General features: G+C 40.8%; 1 protein-coding gene across 1 annotated transcript in view; it reads left to right on the forward strand.

Moving 5' to 3' along the window:
- PLCB1 (phospholipase C beta 1) overlaps positions 1–24,835 on the forward strand; it is an 882,984-nt gene that overhangs the window by 328,447 nt on the left and 529,702 nt on the right. The window lies entirely within an intron of this gene.

The following is a 24,835-nucleotide window of genomic DNA, read 5'->3' on the forward strand; positions in this document are numbered from 1 at the left end:
ATTAGCTCTGGCATACCCACTACTCCAACCCCAGCGCCCTCCTGCCCTACAGGTGGGAGCCCTTCTTCTGCCATCTGCTTCTCCTTCTTTTCCACATCATCTAATATCAATGAGAATATGTCATCAGGAACATCCAGCTCCTCCTCTCTCTGCATCTTGCTGACTTTTCTAGGACATGGAGACTTTGAAGGATGATTTGAAAGTAAGAAATCCAGCAAAAGATGAGGATGGTCATCATTAAGACCTGCCCCCCCCCCCCAAGGGGTGCAGACTGAATGTATTGGTTGGCACAGAAATAATAAAGGCTTCAATCTTATTGATATTGAATTACATTTACGAATGATGTAGGAATAAGTAATTGTAGAAATAAATAAATAAAACTAATGCAGAATAAGTCTCCCTGCACTATCCCTGGACTCTCCCTGCAGTCTCCCTGGACTCTCCCTGCAGTCTCCCTGTACTCCCCTTGCAGTCTCCCTGCACTTCTCCCTCTCCAATGTTCTTCTATTGATCATTTTCTCTAGCACTTGATCACTTGCCCTGTCTCTCCCTATGCTCAGTTCACAGGACAATGGCGGAGACTGCACGGGATGAGGGTTCTACAGGGAGTGCAGAATTATTAGGCAAGTTGTATTTTTGAGGATTAATTTTATTATTGAACAACAACCATGTTCTCAATGAACCCAAAAAACTCATTAATATCAAAGCTGAATATTTTTGGAAGTAGTTTTTAGTTTGTTTTTAGTTTTAGCTATTTTAGGGGGATATCTGTGTGTGCAGGTGACTATTACTGTACATAATTATTAGGCAACTTAACAAAAAACAAATATATACCCATATCAATTATTTATTTTTACCAGTGAAACCAATATAACATCTCAACATTCACAAATATACATTTCTGACATTCAAAAACAAAACAAAAACAAATCAGTGACCAATATAGCCACCTTTCTTTGCAAGGACACTCAAAAGCCTGCCATCCATGGATTCTGTCAGTGTTTTTGATTGCGTGCAGCAGCAACCACAGCCTCCCAGACACTGTTCAGAGAGGTGTACTGTTTTCCCTCCTTGTAAATCTCACATTTGATGATGGACCACAGGTTCTCAATGGGGTTCAGATCAGGTGAACAAGGAGGCCATGTCATTAGATTTTCTTCTTTTATACCCTTTCTTGCCAGCCACATTGTGGAGTACTTGGACGCGTGTGATGGAGCATTGTCCTGCATGAAGATCATGTTTTTCTTACCTTGCAGGCTTCTTCCTGTACCACTGCTTGAAGAAGGTGTCTTCCAGAAACTGGCAGTAGGACTGGGAGTTGAGCTTGACTCCATCCTCAACCCAAAAAGGCCCCACAAGCTCATCTTTGATGATACCAGCCCAAACCAGTACTCCACCTCCACCTTGCTGGCGTCTGAGTCGGACTGGAGCTCTCTGCCCTTTACCAATCCAGCCATCTGGCCCATCAAGACTCACTCTCATTTCATCAGTCCATAAAACCTTAGAAAAATCAGTCTTGAGATATTTCTTGGCCCAGTCTTGACGTTTCAGCTTGTGTGTCTTGTTCAGTGGTGGTCGTCTTTCAGCCTTTCTTACCTTGGCCATGTCTCTGAGTATTGCACACCTTGTGCTTTTGGGCACTCCAGTGATGTTGCAGCTCTGAAATATGGCCAAACTGGTGGCAAGTGGCAACTTGGCAGCTGCACGCTTGACTTTTCTCAGTTCATGGGCAGTTATTTTGCGCCTTGGTTTTTCCACACGCTTCTTGCGACCCTGTTGACTATTTTGAATGAAACGCTTGATTGTTCGATGATCACGCTTCAGAAGCTTTGCAATTTTAAGAGTGCTGCATCCCTCTGCAAGATATCTCACTATTTTTGACTTTTCTGAGCCTGTCAAGTCCTTCTTTTGACCCATTTTGCCAAAGGAAAGGAAGTTGCCTAATAATTATGCACACCTGATATAGGGTGTTGATGTCATTAGACCACACCCCTTCTCATTACAGAGATGCACATCACCTAATATGCTTAATTGGTAGTAGGCTTTCGAGCCTATACAGCTTGGAGTAAGACAACATGCATAAAGAGGATGATGTGGTCAAAATACTCATTTGCCTAATAATTCTGCACGTAGTGTATAGGGTTGAGACATTACAGTGGATGGCCATCTGCAGATTGGCTGGTTGCATGTCATTATGGGTGATCAGACATTCCCGGACTTCTTACTTTCACTGTAAGACGTGTGGCTGCCATTTTAGGAAAAACCGATTGGTTACCACAAAGCACAAAGAAGTTTGGATTTGTTGCGAATCAAAGTTTTCCTAAACTTCCTGCCGCTTCAAATGCTTTGCTTCACTCAACACTATATCTAACATATACAGTAAATGAGAGGTAAGTGAATCAATTCAGTCTCCTGCCTGCACCACTGCTAAAGCTGAAATTCAGCTTTGGAACAGCTACTGCACATGCTCAGCTACCCAGAAGGGTAGTGGCACAGGCGAAGAAACTTATTGTCTGGCCCCATCAATCTAACAGCAGGACTGCGCTCCACAGGTGAACAAGTCTGGCTAATGAGACAAATCAATTCATTAGAATCAAATAATAAATACATTTTTTATACAATGAAAAGTTTTGAAACTTTCTAGAATACTCTGAGGGAATGTATCATTCTTGTGCAATAGTTTTCTGACGTTCATAACATTTAGTACAAGTTTGCAACTTATTGCACTTAAAGGGGTTGTCTCACATTTGGGGTATATCACTAGGATATGCCCCCAATGTCTGATACGTGCAAGTCCCACCTTTCATTTCTATGGGAGTGCCAAAAACAGCCAAGCAGCACACTCGGCTATTTTCGGCAGTCCCATTGAAAGGGAAGGTCACTGCACAAGCGCGGCCACCACTCCATTCACTTCTAAGGGGCTGACGGAAATAGCCGAGTCAGGGCTCAGCTATTTTAGGCGTTCCCATAGAAATAAATGGAGGGCGGCCGCGCATGCGAGGTGTGGCCTCCTTCACTTTGCGGGCTTTGTTCTAAAGATAGGTGTGGGTCCTGCCCCTATCAGTCATTAGGGCATATCTTAGTTATAGGCTCCCGATATCTGAGCTGAAACAACCCTTTTAATCACCACTACGACAAAAAAAGGTCACTCTGTCCCAGCATATTTACCAGTATGTGTGCCAGAAAAACAGTGCATATTATAAATGAAATTGAAACCAACTACCTTGATGGCGTAGATTTCATTTTCTGTACCAGAATTACCGCTAATCAATACTTCCAATGCCTTGTCCACCACAGGGCTTTGTTATTAGGACTGCCATAAGAAACACCAGTCATTATACATTATTTCCCCCTTTGTCAAATTGTAAACCTCTTGAAGATCTCTGTTTGCTGGAAGCGAATGAAACATCCCTGGATAATAGCTACTGGCAATCAATTGGCACAAAGTACTTCAGTTTGGTGCTTTGTACACATAGATATGTACTGTAAGTAGCACATAAAACAGCAAAATAATAACATACAGTTGCAAGAAAAAGTATGTGAACCCTTTGGAATGATATGGATTTCTGCACAAATTGGTCATAAAATGTAATCTGATCTTCATCTAAGTCACACCAATAGACAATCACAGTCTGCTTAAACTAATAACACACAAATAATTAAATGTTACATGTTTTTATTGAACACACCATGTAAACATTCACAGTGCAGGTGGAAAAAGTATGTGAACCCCTAGACTAATGACATATCCAAGATCTAATTGGAGTGAGGTATCAGCCAACTGGAGTCCCATCAATGAGATGAGATTGGAGGTGTTGGTTACAGCTGCCCTGCCCTATAAAAAAACTCACACCAGTTCTGGGTTTGCTTTTCACAAGAAGCATTGCCTGATGTGAATGATGCCTTGCACAAAAGAGCTCTAAGAAGACCTACAATTAAGAATTGTTGACTTGCATAAAGCTGGAAAGGATTATAAAAGTATCTCCAAAAGCCTTGCTGTTCATCAGTCCACGGTAAGACAAATTGTCTATAAATGGAGAAAGTTCAGCACTGCTGCTACTCTCCCTAGGCGTGTCCGTCCTCTAAAGATGACTGCAAGAGCACAGCGCAGACTGCTCAATGAGGTGAAGAAGAATCCTAGGGTGTCAGCTAAAGACTTACAAAAGTCTCTAGCATATACTAACATCCCTGTTAGCGAATCTACGATACGTAAAACACTAAACAAGAATAGATTTCATGGGAGGATACCACAGAGGAAGCCACTGCTGTCCAAAAAAAAACCATTGCTGCACGTTTACAGTTTACACAAGAGCACCTGGTTGTTCCACAGCAGTACTGGCAAAATATTCTGTGGACAGATGAAACCAAAGTTGAATTGTTTGGAAGAAACACACAACACTATGTGTGGAGAAAAAGAGGAACAGCACACCAACATCAAAACCTCATCCCAACTGTGAAGTATGGTGGTGGGGGCATCATGGTGTGGGGCTGCTTTGAGGCGTCAGGCCCTGAACGGATTGCTATATTGAAGGAAAAATTAATTCCCAAGTTTATCAAGACATTTTACAGGAGAACTTAAGGCCATCTGTCCACCAGCTGAAGCTCAACAGAAGATGGGTGTTGCAACAGGACAACAACCCAAAGCATAGAAGTAAACAACAGAATGGCTTAAGCAGAAGAAAATAGTCCTGACCTCAACCCGATTGAGATGCTGTGGCATGACCTGAAGAACGCGATTCACACCAGACATCCCAAGAATATTGCTGAACTGAAACAGTTCTGTAAAGAGGAATGGTCAAGAATTACTCCTGACCGTTGTGCACGTCTGATCTGCAACTACAGGAAACGTTTGGTTGAAGTTATTGCTGCCAAAGGAGGTTCAACCAGTTATGAAATCCAAGGGTTCACATACTTTTTCCACCTGCACTGTGAATGTTTACATTGTGTGTTCAATAAAAACATGGTAACATTTAATTATTTGTGTGTTATTAGTTTAAGCAGACTGTGATTGTCTATTGTTGTGACTTAGATGAAGATCAGATCACATTTTATGACCAATATGACCAAATTTATATCATTCTAAAGGGTTCACATACTTTTTCTTGCAACTGTACATAAAATGTAAACTATATGAACCTGCCAGACATCTGTTAGCAAATGACGAGGCATCAGAGAAGGCAATAGCAAAGATGTATGTCAGGTTTCAGTTGCATTATGTGGCCTGCTAAATAACCGCTAGAAAATGTCTTTGATGTGAACATCCGATTAGTAAGTAAATAAAATTGCAAATAAAAAGATACAGTATGCAAAAAGGTATACCAAATAACAAACCACAGATAGGTTATAGATTAACTATATGGTCTCTTATTTAATATGCCTTTTTACATAATTTACATAATTTATGACTGAATACCATTCAAATCTTTATTCAAAATAGAAATGTACAGGAAAAAGACTCCATCACACAAAGAGATTACTCTACAAGCCTGTTGGCATGCTCAGGTCTTGGACAGTGGTTTTCATGACTAGTTTTAGATCCTATTCAGAATTATCTTCTGTAGAGGTTCCCAGGTGGGTCGTATCAACCCTTACCAGGGACTTGATAGTAGCAAGCTGTCTTCAAGATGACTTTCACGGATCATCAAATTAGTAGAGACCAAGTAAGTATAATTTTGGGAGTTAGGGTATATGCACACGTTCAGGATTCATGTGCGAAGAATCCGCACTGAAATCCACAGGTGTTCACAGGCAAGTCTGTGCGGTCAATCTGCATTATTGGTGCGGATTTGCGTGCTGATTCGGTGCAGATTTTTTCGCATGCAGATTTTACTAAGTGAATGAAGAAAATCCAGTCAGGAAAAATAAAATAAATTGACATGCTGCGGATTTTAAAATCCGCACCACAGGTCAAAATCCACGCAAAAAAAATCTGCATCGTGTACAATGAGAATTTCAAATTCTCATAGAATACAAAGTACATAACCTACAGTGCTGATTTTCCGCATGCAAATCCGCGCGAAAAAATCTGCACGTGTGCATTTAGCCTTAGGGTCTTGAAAATCCAGATTTCATCCAGATAGTCACTTTTTCCAAAATCGAAATGGGAATTACAGACTCTCCTATTTGGCACGATCTTTCCCAGATGGTTTCTTATTGATGTCAATGGTCATAGCACCATCTAGACAGAGAAACTACCACTGACATTTTAAGCCAAAAAAATAAGATGTTCATCATAAAAAAGACTTATTGGTTCAAAATTATTTCTGTTTAGTTGCTGAGTTTAGTTCATTTATTTGTACCAAGAGGTGAAGGTAACTCATTGTAAAGGTGTCCGTACACATTAGATGAATGTTGTCTGAACCCTCCAATTTTGAACGGACCATCCAACCATATCAGGTGCATGGCGATGTCCCAATTTGATGGTGAATGTCTGGTAAAAGAGGGGTCAGACATGTTTGATTTCAGCACGCTCGACCCTTCGTTCTTAGGGGAGATAAGCCACGGCCAGAGATGTCTGGTAGCAGCTTATTCCAATCTCCCCATCAAGAATACATGTAAGCTTAGGCAAATCTTCTTCTGTATAAGGGGGTTCAGTGGACTAGCTGATAGCTGAACAATTGTTCGTCTCACAACAATCTATGGTGTATGGACACCTTAACTATGCTTAGATGTGAAATAGCCCTCACATGTTATCTTAATTATGTACATGATATATTTATGTTTGCCAACTAAAATGGGCAAAATTCTAATGGGCAAAATTCAACATCCAACTAGCACTGATTATATATAACATGGAATCAGTGGCGTACATAGAGAAGTAAGGGCCCCATAGCAAGGATCAAACCAGCCCCCCCCCTTCCCCACCAACAGTACAGAAGGATTTCTGCCTAAACCCTTTTCAATGACCCTTGGGCATTTTTTCCACTGCCTCATTTGCTAAAAGTTGTTTTTACCTCCAGTAGAAGAGGAGATAATCCCAACTAAGACTGGGCCCCCTCTTACCTTGGGCCCCATAGCAGTCGCATGATCTTTTGCTATGGTAGTTACGCCCCTGTATGGAAGGAAGATAAAGTTCAAAGCGGTATCTCCCAAGAAAGATAATCCTTTCGCCAACAACACCTATTGGAGGTGGCTCCCTATGATCCCAAATCCGACTTTTAAACAAGCCTTGGGATTTGACATGGACTTTTCAAATCCCAAGACTTGTTGGAAAGTCGGATTATGCCTCATAGAGAGCCACTTCCAATAGGTGGTGCTGGTGAGATGATTCCCTTTCTTGGGAGATACCTCTTTGCATATTTGTTTGGAGCATTGCTAATAGGTTTCCATACCATGGAGTGCTTCTAGTTAGTTCTCATACAGAGCTGGTCTCTTTAAGGGCTCATTCAGACAATCATACCATCCGTGTGCGTTCTGCTTTTCTTAGAATGGAACAGCCAACCCTATGACAGAAATGCCTATTCTTGTCCGCAACATGGAGTAACATAGGACATGCTCTATCTTTTTTGCGGGGAAGTGGAATGGAAGTACACTGTGTGCTATCTGCATCTTTTGTGGCCCCCATTGAAATTAATAGGTCCACATCCCATGTGCTAAAATGTGCAAATGATACGGACAGAAATATATGGTCATGTGAATGGGCTCTAAGGAGATTCAATACCATGCCTTAGCCAGATAAAACAGACTAAATTTCTGGTCTGTGAATTTGCATTGTCATTGGTTTACCATGACATTGATAGAGGTGACGTTCTGTTCACCTCTTATTATGTGGGGCATATTTCACTAGATAATGTGAGTGACCCAGGTCATGTATTACCATAACCGGTCTATGTTGAACAGTCCCATCTTATATTGTTATCGATCATTGTTCTTGCTTATTCGAAAACTCTATTCTCCATATAGTATGGTAAGCATACGTTCATCACTCGAAATTGGATTTTATAATTAGCCTTCCGTGATTGAGCGCATCAAGGGGATTGCCAACCAAGATGAATTTCGTTTCAGTGTGTATAATTTTCATTCTTAACCTTGTGCATTTGTACCATGAAAAATAATGAATTCATTCCATGATGGTAATGTGAGTCAGTAATTCTGTGTTTTTGCATAATTATAATTATAACTAAGCCGTCTTTGAATGTAATAAAATGAATGTAATTTCTATTTAACCTGCTTTGGGCTCATTCTACAAACAATAGGTAGAAGGATTGCGATGGGGGAAGTAGTGCTGTGTCTCAATGGATAATACATTTTTGAGATATTCCTTTTTTTCTTTTACTAAATTGTTCAAAATTGTATTGATTTGTTTGTCCCTCACACAGTTCAAAGCAGGGGGTTGTGCCATTATGGACATTTATCACCATGGGACAGGTAATAAATATCGGAACACTATGAGCATTTAGCCCCATAGATATTGAATGAAGCCACAGTTAGGTGATTACTGTCTTAATCCTTTTAATAGAAAATGGCAGGAAAGTGTGAAGGCTTAATGTTGCCTTAGATGATCTTGCCACTTGAGTGCTGCATTATAATTCTATAACGTTTAGAAATTCTAGAACTCATGAGTTTAATGTAAAAAAAATAAAAAATAAGAGCAAAATCCCTATATTGGGGTCTCACATTGGATGTTTGGCGAGGGGGGGGGGGGTCATATCTAAATTTCAGTAATGCTATACACTATTGTGCAATGGAATGAAAACTTGCTAACTTGCCTCTGGACTTACCTTAGTCTACATGCAGTTTCCCCCCCTCCCCCGATCCCCTGGGCTAAGATGTCATCAAGTACCAAAATCCATCAGCGCAGAGCAGTAGAAGACAGAACATCGCTTGTGGACACCATCGCTTGTTTATGCAGTGGCCGGGTTTAGGGTGGCCCCAATGATACGTTGGGTCCCCCGCACACCGTTGGGGTGTCACCATGTGTTGCTGCTCTCTGGGAGGGATGGTAAGACGTGGTGCACCCCAATGGGAAATAAGTCCAGAGAGTCAGGATCTGCAGTTAACCAGTGTACTTCTTTACTGGAGGAATTCAATTGCAAAACAATACAGGCGAGGAATGAGTCTTTCCCTCTAAGAACTGCTCCCTAACTGCAGCACACTAGGGGCTCTGACTGCTCTCCTTATATACAGTTTCTAGCTAGACTGGAACCTTCTAGTGGGAGGTGTGGAGTGGAGAAACTCAGCTCAAACAGATACATTGTATCACATAGACTTACATTAGAGCTTCAATGATACTGAATGGCAATGACACAGCAGTTTTTCTAGACAAAAACATGTTTCCAGACATAACAGAGCTAAAACAGACATTCAAAAGGTCAGTCTGTGGTTTTGATTAGATAAATATGTACTCTGCACACCTAGGATCCAGTGTGGGTGCCTGTGAGAGTGGTTTAGACAGTATAAGGTTAATCCACGGGACTCCGAAAGTCTTTTGCAAAATAAATTTTCACATTTAATTCTTAGTTTACAGAATATCATTAATGTACATCCAGTGCAATTCATTTACATATAGTAAGTATTATGCCATATCAGATAGATAATTCCCGAACGTTTCGGTCTGTGCGACCTTCAGCGGGGTCTGTAGGCAGGGTGAAGAGGCAGGCGCTGGATGACATCCAGCGCCTGCCTCTTCACCCTGCCTACAGATCCCGCTGGCAGCTCTGGAAAATTACCAGCTTCTCATTCAAAGTCCCAAAAGTCTCTCAGTATTCATTAACCCCTTCCACGCAGCCTTGCAAATACAGTGCAAATGAACAGGATATATATCACAACATACATATAAAATGCAGTTGAACAGTAAAGGGTAAAAAGGGGGCAAATATCCATAAATGTCCAGACTTCACAGTACTCCTGCTTCAGGGCACTATATTTACATTGCTACCTCTAGACACTGGGGGGAGAAATTTATCAGGTTCCTATGCCATTACACACTAGTGTATGTCATTACTGTAATTTAGGTACAATGCGACCAAAACCTTTAAAAGGGGTTATGTCATGATTGATGCAAAAAAATGAAAATTAAACATGATATAGTACATTACAATCGCTTTCTAATAAAGCAAGAACCAGCCCTGTACCTTACATGGAACCAGAGAGCTCCACATTTATTCCTCCAATTGTTCTGATGTATTTCAGGTTGGCAGCTCAGAGAGAGTGCCCTTTCTCATATGGTGTGTCCTTTCTGCTGCCACTCTTTTCCCTGTATCTGCTACAAAAGATATGGCTGGTAACAGTTGAAGATTTAAACTGAGCATGTGTGACCACCTCTTTGAGGTGGATGAGAAATAAGAAAAAGACCAAACAACAGGTGACGCTATACAGATACATTTTATTGAATAGCTCAGTGGCTATGCAAAATTTGTAATTATTTTCATTTACAAAAGCAAGATGCAGGTGCTGGTTTCAAAACTATAGAATATTTTTCATGGCTTAACTTATTTAATCCTTTATTCGCACAAGCATCATAGTTTCAGTTTTTAATGAAAACCAGGTTCCTGTGACCAATCCAGTTAATCCATACTGTCCGTAACAGATCCCATTGACTTTTAAGGGGCATGTTGAAGTTCTGGTATTTTTGATAGAAAGGATAATGTAGAAAAATGTAATATTCTTGCTGTCAAAAATGTTGGAAAGGGTGGCCAGAGCTGTGGAGTCGGTAAGCCAAGTCTCCGATTCCAGTATTTTCCCACAATCCGACTTTAGCTACAACAACTTATACAGCTCATATATAATTCATAATAACCCATTTACAGTTACTGTAGTAAAATCATAGTAACATCAAGAGATTAGAGGGACCTGAGTCTACGTACATAATTAGTAATGAGCAAATCGTAGGCCACCAAGTGGACTTTGATCCCAATTTCAGGCTAAAAACCAAAAAAATAATACTTACCTGCAATGGGGCGGTCGCCTCTATCTTGCTTGAACGGATGATGTCATAAGGTGACGGATGATGTCATCTCGGGCCGCTCAATATTTCGCCCCAGACTTTCAAGCAAGATAGCGGTGACTAGCCCATCGCAAGCAAATAGATCAGGTAAGTATTATTGTTTTTTTTATGAAATTTTACACTGTTATTAATATTAGATGTTGCAATCATGTATGAATGCGGCATCTGAAGGGTACAATGATGGGGGAGGCACAATCGCCGCTCCCTGTCATTCCACCCACTATTTTCAAAGAAATGCGCTGCGTGACGAAGTAATTCATCACAAAGTGGATTTTTTTGTAAGATTCGACGAAGCAGCCGAATCAATTTTTTTTTTATTTTGCTCATCACTATACATAATGAAGGTGCCATGTATTAACCATTATCAAGCCTTGGTGACCTATCCTAAGTATGTTGTTGTGAAGAATGGTCAAATCCATTATATTAAGACTGTGTTGTACGGTAATGTATAATGTAGGTTGTACTTACAGTAAGAAGTATTCATTATAACTGTGGTTTGGTGGAGAAGAAATGTGTAGAAGTTTTCTAATTGCTTTCGAAAATGAGAAGCTAAATGATAGAGAGAAATGTTCAGGTCCCAGACTAATTACTAAAAGGATTAGTCACGCACATGAAAGCATCTGTGAATGTCCTCACCCATCTGAAGTTTTCTGCTGGATATTTATGCTTTTTATTAGTTGTCAGTAATATACAAAGTAATGAGACCGGTTTCTCCCTTTCCAGCATTTCTTCTGTCGGCCTATAAAAATAAATTAAAAGGCATCTGATGCATTTATCACTTGCTATTAGAGATAAGCGAAGGTATGAGAAATTCGATTCGGTGGCTTCGCCAAAGTAAAATTCATTCCGAATTTCTTTGTCATGAATCGCATTCCATTGTATGTAGTGGGTGCTAGTGATGGGGAACGGCGATCACCCCTCAGATGTCGCATTCAACATTGATCGCGGCAACTCACAGTCACATTGAGGCCTTTCAGGGGTTAAAAAACAAAAATAAAATACATCCTCACCTCATCCATTTGCTCGCAGAGAGACCATTACGGCCATCTTGATTGAAGAAAATGTGCCAAATCTTGCCTGCGTCACCACATTATCACACTGGCCAGGCACAGTGACGCAGTCACTAATGGATATGGCATGTAATTTTTAGTTTTTTTTTTACCATCATTTCAGGAAAAATGTATTCATTACTATGAAGCGCGAGGAAATTCGGTTTTGTGAAGAATCACATTTTTCCTGAAATTCAGATCTAAGTCCACTTCAAATACTTTGATTCGCTCAATACTACTTGCTATATTCAGTGGGCCTGACTGGTCCTAGTGGACATAAAATAAGTTCAGTGGTAGAGGAAAAGGTGGCTTTGTGCAGTTATAGTGTCACAGTCCCACCCATGACAGAGGTTAGAAGATCTGAGAGACTGGTGGCATGTGAGGTTATCTGACAGTCTCTCTGTTTTCACTTGTTGCAATTGTAACGCCCCAGAGTTGTGTTACAAAAACGCTTTTACCCCGCTACATCTGCTAAGAGCATTAATATTGTCATCTGATGTGATTTTGCTCATGTCATTCACAATTGTGCATATAAAACCATTTTAAATGTAATTTTTTTCCTTGTAATGTTTCAGGTCTACCAGCAGGTGGCAGCATCGTTGGTAGGGATAGTTTTAATCTTATGGTCATTCAGAGTGGAACGGTCCTGTTCTGTTCTGTCCCCTCTGCTTAGGATAAGTGGAGTTTCCCACATCCTGCAGCAAGGGAGGAAGAAACCAGTTAGAATCAGTTCTAGCTCTCCCTGCATAGGGAAGACAGCAAGGACCAAGTCTCGTCCTGAGATTTGATCAGATGCCCAGTCTGAGCTTTGCAGCTCAGCTGGATGAAACAAAGCAGAAAGTTGCAGACAACTCCGGTTCCAGGAAGAAACCATACCCTGTGAAGATAACTGTGAGTAAAATCCAGAGACCCAGGAGACCCAAGAATATTCCTCCTCAGCTAGTCAGTCCCCAGACAGCAGAAGATAGACAGTGCAGAAGCATAAATCCCTGCCACATTACAGAGCTACTATGCAGACGTCCCTTCCTGCAAAGCTCCAGGTACATGAGAGAGCAGAAGCATAAATTCCTGCCAACCATTGCCAATACCTGCTGGGACCTACGACAAAAGCTGTATCTTGCTTGGATGAAAGTTACAATCAGTAAAAACAAGTTTTGAACTTCACCAAAAGTCTGGATCTCAATTTATGCTGCAAATTCCTCTATTACTCCCACTATCACTACCCTCAATTTATTGCAAGTGAGCCAGGATCCAGGAGTCCAGCCGTACCCAGGTAGGAGACACCGTTGACACCATTATCACCACTATACAGAGACATTACACCACTCTGGCATTCCTAACCTGGTTACGTGAGTTACAACACCTTAAAGAGCCCTGCAACAGTACCCTGCGCACGCTGCAATTGGCATCACGAATAAACTATAGACTATTAAACTCGCATCCTGGTCACTGCACAATGACCACACCTCTTATCCCAGGTAAAGCTTCTGGTCATTACTGCTCTTTATTTAGCCTGGACTCACACTTCTTACCATGCGGTTGATATTATCTGCTTGGAGTTGGAAGAGCTGGTGTGTTGTTCTTGTCTGAGTTCCTGCTCATCCATTTTCTATTTAATATAAGTGTACTTTGCTTGTATTTTGTAGTTCTCTATTGCTCATTGTTTACTAGGCCTCAGGTAGACGCTGGTTCGTTCATCTGGGAAGGAACCAGTAGTCTCAGAATCTCTCACTACTGCTAGGTCTTTTCAGGATTACTAGGGCCTAGGTTTCCGGTGTATGAATATTCCCACCTTCAGGGTCTATTCATACTGACAGGAGTCAGGGCTAGGTCTAGGGTTTCCTAGGTGGTCTCCTGTTCCCTTTCCTTAACCTTGAGGCCTAGTTCCTGGTCTTTTTCCTTCTGTTGTCATTCTGGTGTTTATCCCCTCCCCCCACATTGTGACATATAGGGACACTCTGGGCAAAACTGATACATTGGCAGATTTACTAATCCTGTCTAACATGTAGGCAGTCTAAAGATACATCAAATTTATCACAGTGGTCATCACATTTACCTCTTAGTTTATTGATGTACAGTGCTACATGGCAGCAGTGGTAACCACTGAGCCACCATGCTGCAAATATCAATGCTGCCTCAACTCTGCTTTTTTGTCATAATGTAGACTATACCGGTACCAACTATAAAATTAATGGCAAAAATAAATAGACAGATATATAGTAGATAAATATATATTTTTTGACTATTTCATGTACCATCCTGTAAATGTGTAACATGTTAAGCATTGATTTAATGCATCATTAACTGAGCCACTGCCATCAGCAGCGAGTGTCAGCAGTAACATACAGCAGCTGGAGGCATTACAAAGGCCTCTGGGCGTACCATGTACGGAAGCTTGCCAGGCCTTGCCAGAGGCAGGGTCTGATCAGATCAAGTGTTTGTATAAAACTAATTACACAATAAGCTGCAATAGATGACTAAGTGCATAAGAAAAGATTAGGAAGCATATTCTCCTCTACTTTCTGTGCGCAGTGAATGGCAGCTAGTCTCTACCAACCATTTCTGAGAGACTGCACACTAGACATGAACTATGCACAGAGGAAAAATGCCAGATACAAGTGAAATGATGGCTAGAAATAGTTATTTCTCTTGTACATATACTGGACTATTGATTAATGCAAAATTTGTTGAAAGGTTAATGATGCTTTAAAGAGGACCTTTCATGGGTCCAGGCATTATAAACTAAGTATCAGGATATGTAGGGCATAGTGCATGGATCTTACTGCACTTACTATTTTTTCTGGGCGCAGCTCCGTTCTCCCGCTGTGGCCCCCGTTAAATTCTCCCGCCTGGTATGCTCATTTTAGTGTCAGAACAATGAGGAGGAGACTGAGTCTTTCTCTGTGGGCGTCTCCTTCTCCCTGGCTGTAGCACGGTCCAATCGCAGCGGAGAGCGCCACAGCCAGGGAGAAAAAAAATCACCTTCTTTGCTGCGATTGGACAGCGCAACAGCCAGGGAGAAGGAGACGCCTCCCCCCTATTCCGATACTAAAATTAGCATACCAGGAGGGAGAATTTAACGGGGGCCACAGCAGGTGAACGGAGCGGCACCCAGAAAAAATAGTAAGCACAGTAAGATCCCTGCACTATGCCCTACTTATCCTGATACTTAGTTTATGATATCTGGAACTATGAAAGGTCCTCTTTAATTCCCCATGTGGAACCTAAAAAAATGCGAAAAAGGAAAAAAATACTAAATAAAATTTCAAGTAAAAAAAAAATTCCTGTATCCACTCATTTAAAATTGTTTAAAAAATGAAAAAAAATAAAAATAAACTACACATCATTGGTATTGCCATGTCCATGACAACCTGATCTATGAAAGGATCATGTTATTTATCCTGATCAGTGAACACAAAAACTGTAAAAAAAAAACAATGATTAAATTGCTTTTTTTTCACCTTTCCTCTAAAAAAATAATAAAAATTACATAAAAAGTGAACAAAAGTCATATGTTTACTAGAATAGTACCAATAAAAACTGATAAGAGAAATACAGCACTGCGTCTTGATAAAACAATTCTTTATTGGTAATTTCTTAAAAATATTCATAAAGTGTAAATTCACATGCTACGCGTTTCATGCCATGATGAAGGACGACATGCGTTCGTCTGAAACATGTAGCATGTGAATTCGCACTTTATGGATCTTTTTAAGAAATGACCAATAAAGAACCGTTTTATCAACTTTCTTCTATCAGTATTGGACCGTTTCCAGAGCGCTTCTTCGTGCACCGTCACATTTTCCCAGGATTTGGACCCTGCAGAGTAGTTTAGTGGTGAGCTGTATGACCTTCCCTCATCTTTATTCATTTGCACTAATAAAAACTAAAGTCTGTCCCACAAGCCCTCGCACAGCTGCATTGACAGAAAAAAAAAAAAGTTATGAGTATTACATTTGGCGATGCAAAGAAAAAAGTATTTCAAAAAGAATAATTTATTTTCATAAAATTTATTGTTGGGTTTCAACAGCCAAATGGAGCTCTTTCCAATCTAAACCCTGCTGTGTGCCCAAACAGCAGGTTGCAACTAGGGTTGAGCGAATCAAAGTATCCGAAGTGGACTTTGATATGAATTTCAGGGCAAATTTTAATCGCCTCATAGCCTTGTGCTTCTTGATAACAAATCAATTTAATTGAAATGGCGTTAAAAAAAATATTCTCACCTCATCCATTTGAGCACGAGGAGGCTGCCACGGCCATCTTGACTGAAGATCCTGCGCAAAATCTCGTGCACGGTGACGTATGACTACACCACGCTTGCCAGTGTGATGATGTCATCACGCACAGCACAAGATTTCACTTGAGATCTTCGATTAAGATGTACGCAGCGGTCTCTTCGAGCTCAAATGGATAAGGTGAGTATTTTGTATTTTTTTACTTGATTAACCCCTGAAAGACCTCATTTTTAATCTCAGATGGCTGCGATAAATGCGGCACCTGAGGGGTTCAAAGAAGGGGGAGGCGGTGCAGTTGCCGTTCCCTGTGATTGCGCTCGCTACTTACAAAGAAATGAGCTTCATGACAATGTAATTCGTCACAAAGTGAATTTCTTTGTGAAATTTGGTGAAGCCGCTGAATCGAATTTTAGTAAACTTCACTCAACACTAATTACAACCATATATGAGATATTGCTGTACTCTGGAGAAATGGTGTAACAATATTTTTCTCCTGTTAACCCTTGTAAAAAAGAAAGATTTTATTGTTAACCTTAAAATTTAGCCTTTCATGCCTCTATTGCAATAAGAATGAAAAACGTATGCACCATTGTATTCCTTGAGAGGTGTAGTTTCCAAAATGGGGACTTTTGGGTACAGTATGTTTCTTATGTTCTAGTACCTCACGGCCTCTGCAACCTTAAATGGTGTGTGAAAAACCTCCTAAAAAAATGGGGACCCCAATTTCCACAAGGTGCTCCTTCAATTCTGAAGCAGGTATTTGAGTGCAGTGGCATCCTGGGGCCACTTATGGGATATTTCTAAAAACTGCAGTATAAGGATTTTAGATTTGTTCCCAAAAAAATCGACTAAACTTGAAAATCTGCCAAAAAATTTAAAATTTTAATTTTACCTCCATTTTGCATTAATTCCTGTTAAAACTGTTCTAATTTATAGGCCTCTCAAAGCCACTTCAGAACTGAATTGGTCCCTAAAAAAATAGGATTTGGAAATTTTCCCGAAAAATATGTAAACTTGCTGCTAAGCCCTTTAATGCTCTCCCCAAAAAATACAAGTACTTTTCAAAACTTAAGGGTGTCATTTATTAAGACTGGTTATTTAGACTCTGGTCTTAATAACCACTATATCTGGCGGTGGATCTGCTGAAATTATGAAGAGGCGCCAGCCTCTACATAACTTTGGTAAATCCAGCATCAGTCTAAATGTAAGACAGCTTTCTTCCTGGCTTAAATTTAGACCATTTTCTATGCCTAAAACAGGCGTAGAAACTGATGAATGAGAAGGGCCTGCGTGTCCGCCTCCTTCCCCGCCCACACCACGCCCACTTTTTTAGACCTAGTGTGAGCGGAGAAAAGTCACTTATTGCGGCACAACTAACTTCTGCGCCGCAATGTGTGCCAGAAGAACATCTAGTATAAGCCTATTTCTGGATAATAAATTACCCCCTTTTTGTGTGGAATGAATATCTTTCTTAAAAGCGTACATTTTAAAAATTTGAAACTTGCTAAACTTTCTAAATTTTGGTAACATTTCAGATTTTTGTTTTAGACAAACAAAACACAAAATATTCAATTCACATTTACCACTAACATAAAGTACAATATGTCATGAAAAAAAAAGTATTAGAATCGCTTGGATATATTGAAATGTTCAAAAGTCATTATCACATAAAGTGACATGTCAGATTAAAAAAAAATGTGGTGGCATCTTTAAGGCTAAAATAGGCTTCATCTTTAGGGATTAAATTAATAAATTAGGCACATCTCATTCCAGCACAAAGAAGATCAAACTGGCATATTAAACTCTAGTCTTGATAAATATCCCCAAATGTATTTAACTCATCTTGAAGTGCTGATTGGATGATTGGGGTCTTGATTGCTGGCACGCCACTTCTGGCTACATTTAACATTAAATATTTCATATTTACATACCGTATTTTTCGCTCTATAAGATGCACCTGCCCAAAAGACTCACCTAGATTTTAGATTTTAGAGCAGGAGAATAAGAAAAAAATATTTTTTTATCAGACCTCAGCTCAGAGTCCTAATCAGACCCCCTTGGTCCTCCTGTACTTATGAACACTTCCATAATAGAAGCACTCATTATTATTCGTCCCATAAGACGAGGGGAAAAAAGTGCATCTAATAGGGCAAAACATACAATATATTTTCCTCCAACTTTCCTAGAACTGATATCTTGTCCTTACAATAGACCTTCAATGTCAAATTGGTGGGAGATTGACTAATGGAACCTTTGCCAAAGAGCTCATTGAAGGGACTACAGCACTCCAGCAAGTATCACAACGCCTTCATTCTTTACCAGGCATGGCTTTGTGCCTTTAATTCAAATCAACGGGATTGAGCTACTATGACTTGTAATAGCCACAACTAAAAGTACAATGTAGCGCTGATTCACTTTTAAAGGGGTATTACCATCTGAGACATTGATGATGTATCGCTAGGGTATTCCATGAATGTCAGATAGGTGTGGGTCCCACCTCTTGGACCTGCTCCCATGTCCAGAATGGGATCCTTTAAGTTAAGGAGAGCATACCACACATGCTCTGCTTGCTCTCCATTCACTGTTATGGGGCTTCCAAAAATAGCCAAGTGAACATGCTCTGATATTTCTGGAGAGGTGGGACACACACCTATCTGATATTGATGGTATATCTTGGCAACATTCCATCAACGGGCCAGATGGGAATACCCCTTTATTCAGCTGATAGGTGGTGTGAAAAGAGTGGGATGCCTACCAATACGATCGTACTGACATGCTAATGATAGGCCATCAGGATTGTTGTTGTTTTTTGTGTCCTGGAGAACCGTAAAGGGGTTAAGCAGGATAAAAAATACATTTCCGTTTTACTCTAAGACTGTACACAGGTTGTGTGTGTGGTACTATTATACCTCAGTTCCCTTTACATAAATAGAGATGAGCTGCGGTACCACACATCTTGTGGACAAGGGCAGTGCTGTTTTTGGAAGAAATCAGACATGCTATTCTAACCCTGGACAACCCCTTTATTTGTGTAATAATACTCTTCACATTTTACTCTGAGAATATAATTTGGCAGATGTATTTAAACACATTTAAACTGGATGACAACCTTTTTGGAAGCCATAATGGTGGTCAGCAAGTTGAAATACAATTTTTAACAGTATTTACAGAAGAAGACAATTCAAGGACATTAGGGTGTATGTTTGTTAAGCCAATAATTTAAATACATTAGATGCACCATCCATATTATTTCATACAATGATGCAGAAAATGACTCTGAGATCCTTGAACAGCCTGTCATCAGAACGATCAATACTTTTCAAAGAGTAAAGCCTTTTAAGTGTCACAGATAAAACATTAATAATGTAACTGATCAATCATCGTCACGGGCTGCTGAGATGTGATATTCATCTTATCTGTCATGTTAACTGTAAATGTGCCGTAGCATGTGTCATCTGCATGACTAGTGCCATGTGGAAGGAGGATGAATAAAAACTGCTGCTCCAACCATTGATGAGCCCGAAAAGGAGGAATAATGCATCCTGGGCATCATGCTGTGCGGTATCAGTTTGTCTTTCTCCATCCAAGTCCCCTTGGGCACTATCACCTTCTCTTAACCTTCCTGCTCTCAGCACATATCTAGTTTAGATAACAGCGGCTTTCTCATCCTGTCATTTTAAACTGATCAGCCCTTTCAACCATTTTCGCTTGCTTCAAATTATCAAGTGTGCACTTAGTCGACAATCTAAATTAAATCTGTAACTCCTAGAAACGTGAGACCTCAAAGAGTACAGAGAGGTCAACTTTAATGGATCTTCTCATTAAGGCAGAGACACTTTTCTCTTTGGACCAGGAAAAAAAAAAAATCATATATATATATATACACTCACCTAAAGAATTATTAGGAACACCTGTTCTATTTCTCATTAATGCGTTTATCTAGTCAACCAATCACATGGCAGTTGCTTCAGTGCATGTAGGGTTGTGGTCCTGGTCAAGACAATCTCCTGAACTCCAAACTGAATGTCAGAATGGGAAAGAAAGGTGATTTAAGCAATTTTGAGCGTGGCATGGTTGTTGGTGCCAGACGGGCCGGTCTGAGTATTTCACAATCTGCTCAGTTACTGGGATTTTCACGCACAACCATTTCTAGGGTTTACAAAGAATGGCGTAAAAAGGGAAAAACATCCAGTATGCGGCAGTCCTGTGGGCGAAAATGCCTTGTTGATGCTAGAGGTCAGAGGAGAATGGGCCGACTGATTCAAGCTGATAGAAGAGCAACGTTGACTGAAATAACCAGTCGTTACAACCGAGGTATGCAGCAAAGCATTTGTGAAGCCACAACACGCACAACCTTGAGGCGGATGGGCTACAACAGCAGAAGACCCCACCGGGTACCACTCATCTCCACTGCAAATAAAAAAAAGAGGCTACAATTTGCACGAGCTCACCAAAATTGGACTGTTGAAGACTGGAAAAATGTTGCCTGGTCTGATGAGTCTCGATTTCTGTTGAGACATTCAAATGGTACAGTCCGAATATGGCCATCCCTCATGACCATCATGTACCCATCCTCTGATGGCTACTTCCAGCAGAATAATGCACAAAGCTCGAATAATTTCAAATTGGTTTCTTGAACATGACAATGAGTTCACTGTACTAAAATGGCCCCCACAGTCACCAGATCTCAACCCAATAGAGCATCTTTGGGATGTGGTGGAACGGGAGCTTCGTGCCCTGGATGTGCGTCCCTCAAATCTCCATCAACTGCAAGATGCTATCCTATCAATATGGGCCAACATTTCTAAAGAATGCTATCAGCACCTTGTTGAATCAATGCCACGTAGAATTAAGGCAGTTCTGAAGGCAAAAGGAGGTCCAACACCGTATTAGTATGGTGTTCCTAATAATTCTTTAGGTGAGTGTATATATACACACACACACATACCGATATATATATATTATATAATTTTGGTAAATATTGTGGTTTTTACACTGTCCTCTAGACCACACACAGTAGTCTGATACTTTCTGTTTTCTGCAGCTCACTTGTCTGCTTTGCTGTGTAGACTGGGGCATATAGCAGAGGGAGGTTTGGCCCTCGCCATGTCCAATTTTTTAGACCTGGTGTGAACAGGGAAAAGTTGTGCCGCAATCGGTGCCTGAAATACACCTTATATATGAGTATTTCAGCTTCATAAATGATCCTTAAACTTTTTTCCTCAAAATCACTTGTCAATTCCTTTATGAATACAATGGATAGCTATGAATCTGCTGTATTCTGTGACTGCTCCCATTAGCCAAATAGATCACAGAGTCAAAACCCACCTCATATGTCGCAGCAGAAACCATTGCAGTTTCTGCCACTGTTCGATGCCGCAGACTTGCCAGCAGCTTAGCTCCATTGAATAGAGCTAAGGTATGAGCATACAGCCACCGCGGCTTTAAGCTGAAGCTGTTCTGACACATCGCCATGTCACCGCTTTAAACCGCAGGAGGCAGACACCACATCAATTCCTCTGTGTGAACAGACCCTAATAGACTTTGTGCTATTTGGACTAATAGGAGAGCAGACCTGTTTCTATACTGAGCTGCCCTTTCATAAGGTGGCATATTCAGATGACAAATTCACTTTAAGCTGAAGTTGGAAGAGACGGCAATCATTAACCCATATCATGTGTATGTCAGACTTTAAAGGGTTTGTCCCGTTAAGACAATGAGAATTGGGGGGGGGGGGGGGGCCTTTGCTTCCTGTTTCAATGGAATGGAAGATGCATGTTTAGTCCATTCAACTCAGTGGGACTGCTGGAGACAGAACAAGCTCTTGGCCATCTCCGGCAAACCCATATAGATGAATGGATTGGCAGCACACATGCATGACTACCACTCCATTCAAACTGCGATACAGAGGCCCCCATTCTTGTGACAAGAGGTGGAACCCCCACCGATCAGACATTTACGCCCTATTCTGTAGTTTTCCTAATGGGACAACCCGTTTAACTTCATGTACCACCAACTGATGGTGAGAAGATGTCCGGGTTTCTAACATAGAAATAGAAGAGAATAACAGGTGTACAAGTATTGTTTTCTTTTTATTTATTGAAATGGGAGCTAAAAGGAAGGGGGATCGGTAAAAGTGTAGGTCATCCTCAAAGCTGACATGTGAGTTATGAATGTTTTGATTGACAGTGATTATGGATCCTCAGTGAATGCAGAATTTGTGTGGGTTAGAAAATGAAGGCATTGACATTTAGGTTATTTTGCCTTATGCTTTACAAGGGAAGGTCGTATAGCAACATTATCTCATTGACATCGCTGTAAACATGGTGAGAAATGATGAGTTTCTCTACACGTTGACCTTTGCTTCTTTGCCTTTTACAGACTAGAATATCTGGTCTGGTGAAATGTGTTTAATAATATGTATTTCATTTTATTACATGGAATTTAGCCAGCAGAAAGCAGATCTATCCTCTGTATTGCATGAGTTACGTCTGCTATGACATCTCACCTCATAGTACAAGTCCTCAGAGTATGTTTTATAATTGCCTTCTCATTGATTTGGGCTTTGTATTCATTTGTGTCCATAAAATGATCGTTGACTTTTAGCTTCCTTATTTATATTACCCTGGTTTGTGGAGGATGTTGTCATAAGAATTCAACCCTTAAATACAAATTAGACTGTGTGGATATCACATGCTTCTTGGATAGACCTATGGGTCTGCTTCACACTTTCTTCTGTCACTGCTATAAGACATATATGACCCTTAGCAGGACTAGGCCTAGCCTAATTGGGGGCCCATCTGCTAGCTCACCATCAGGAGAAGCAGCCACACAGCCAGAGGGGCAAACATAAAATCCTGTCTGATGACACCGCTAGGGGGAACTCATGGCAGAAGAAAGAAAGAAAGAAACTTCCTATTTACTACAATGGGAACTATATAAATCTATATACAGTGAGCTCCCCCTAGTGGTGGCTTCAGGTAGCCAAAAATGGAAAAAGTTAAGCAGATGGGGAACATCGCTACTGACATATGACATGGTCTGTTTTCCTACATAGTTTCCGTTACATGCAGTCCTAAAATTTCTGGCACTTGGTACTAATGCACTGCTTGATACATTCTAATAGTTTTAGATGAAGACAGTAACAAGTAACCATGGAACCCCACAGCAAAACCGTAAGGGGGTCTCAATCTTCATCAGACCCCCAAATTAATCCCCAAATCTCCATCAGACTTCTCATAAGACTCCCATATCAGACCCCCATATCAGACCGCTACTAGAGCTCAGATCAGACCTCTGTATCACACCTCTATCAGAGCTCATATCAGACCTCTATATCACCCCCCCATCAGAGCTCATATCAGACCCTCTATGTCAGACCCATATATGAGACCTCTGATCAGACCCCCATCAGAGCTCAGATCAGACACCCCCATGTAAGAACCCCATATCAGACCCCCATGTGAGCTCATATCAGACTCCCTTGTCAAACCCCCATATTAGATCTCAGATCAGACCGCTACTAGAGCTCAGATCAGACCTCTATATCACCCCCCCCCCTCAGAGCTCATATAAGACCCTCCATGTCAGACCCCTATATCAGACCTCAGACCAGACCCCCATCAGATCTCAGATCAGACCCCCATCAGAGCTCAGATCAGACCCCACCATGTCAGAACCCCATATCAGACCCCCATGTGAGCTCAGATCAGACTCCCATGTCATACCCCCATATTAGATCTCAGATCAGACCCCCATCAGGACTCAGATCAAACCCACCATGTCAGACCCCCATATCAGGCCCCCATCGGAGCTCAGATCAGACCCCCTCATCAAGCCCCCATCAGAGCTCAGATCAGACTCCCATGTCAGACCACTATATCAGATCTTGGATCAGAACCCCATCAGAGATCTGATCAGACCCCTATCAGAGATCATATCAGCCTCCCATTAGAGATAAAATAAATAAATACATTTTTCTCTCCTGATCCACTGCCTCTCTCCAGAGTCGGCCGTCTCTCCTGCACTCACTGCTTCCTGGTCTTCTCTGGACTTGCATTGTACTGTGACCTGACTGCATAGAGCAGTTGCGCCAGGAGGAAGACCAGGGAACAGTGATTATAGCGCTACAGTCACCATAATGGATGTGCTCACTTCGGGGGGAAAAATGCATCTTAACCCCTTAAGGACCGGGCTCATTTTCACCTTAAGGACCAGGCCATTTTTTGCAAATCTGACCAGTGTCACTTTAAGTGCTGATAACTTTAAAACGCTTTGACTTATCCAGGCCATTCTGAGATTGTTTTTTCGTCACATATTGTACTTCATGACACTGGTAAAATAAAGTAAAAAAAATTAATTTTTTTGCATAATAAAATACCTAATTTACCAAAAATTTTGAAAAATTAGCAAATTTCAAAGTTTCAGTTTCTCTACTTCTGTAATACATAGTAATACCCCCAAAAATTGTGATGACTTAACATTCCCCATATGTCTACTTCATGTTTGAATTATTTTGGGAATGATATTTTATTTTTTGGGGATGTTACAAGGCTTAGAAGTTTAGAAGCAAATCTTGAAATTTTTCAGAAATTTACAAAAACCCA

The sequence above is a fragment of the Bufo gargarizans genome, chromosome 4, assembly GCF_014858855.1.
Source record: "Bufo gargarizans isolate SCDJY-AF-19 chromosome 4, ASM1485885v1, whole genome shotgun sequence".
NCBI classification, from domain to species: Eukaryota; Metazoa; Chordata; class Amphibia; order Anura; family Bufonidae; genus Bufo; species Bufo gargarizans.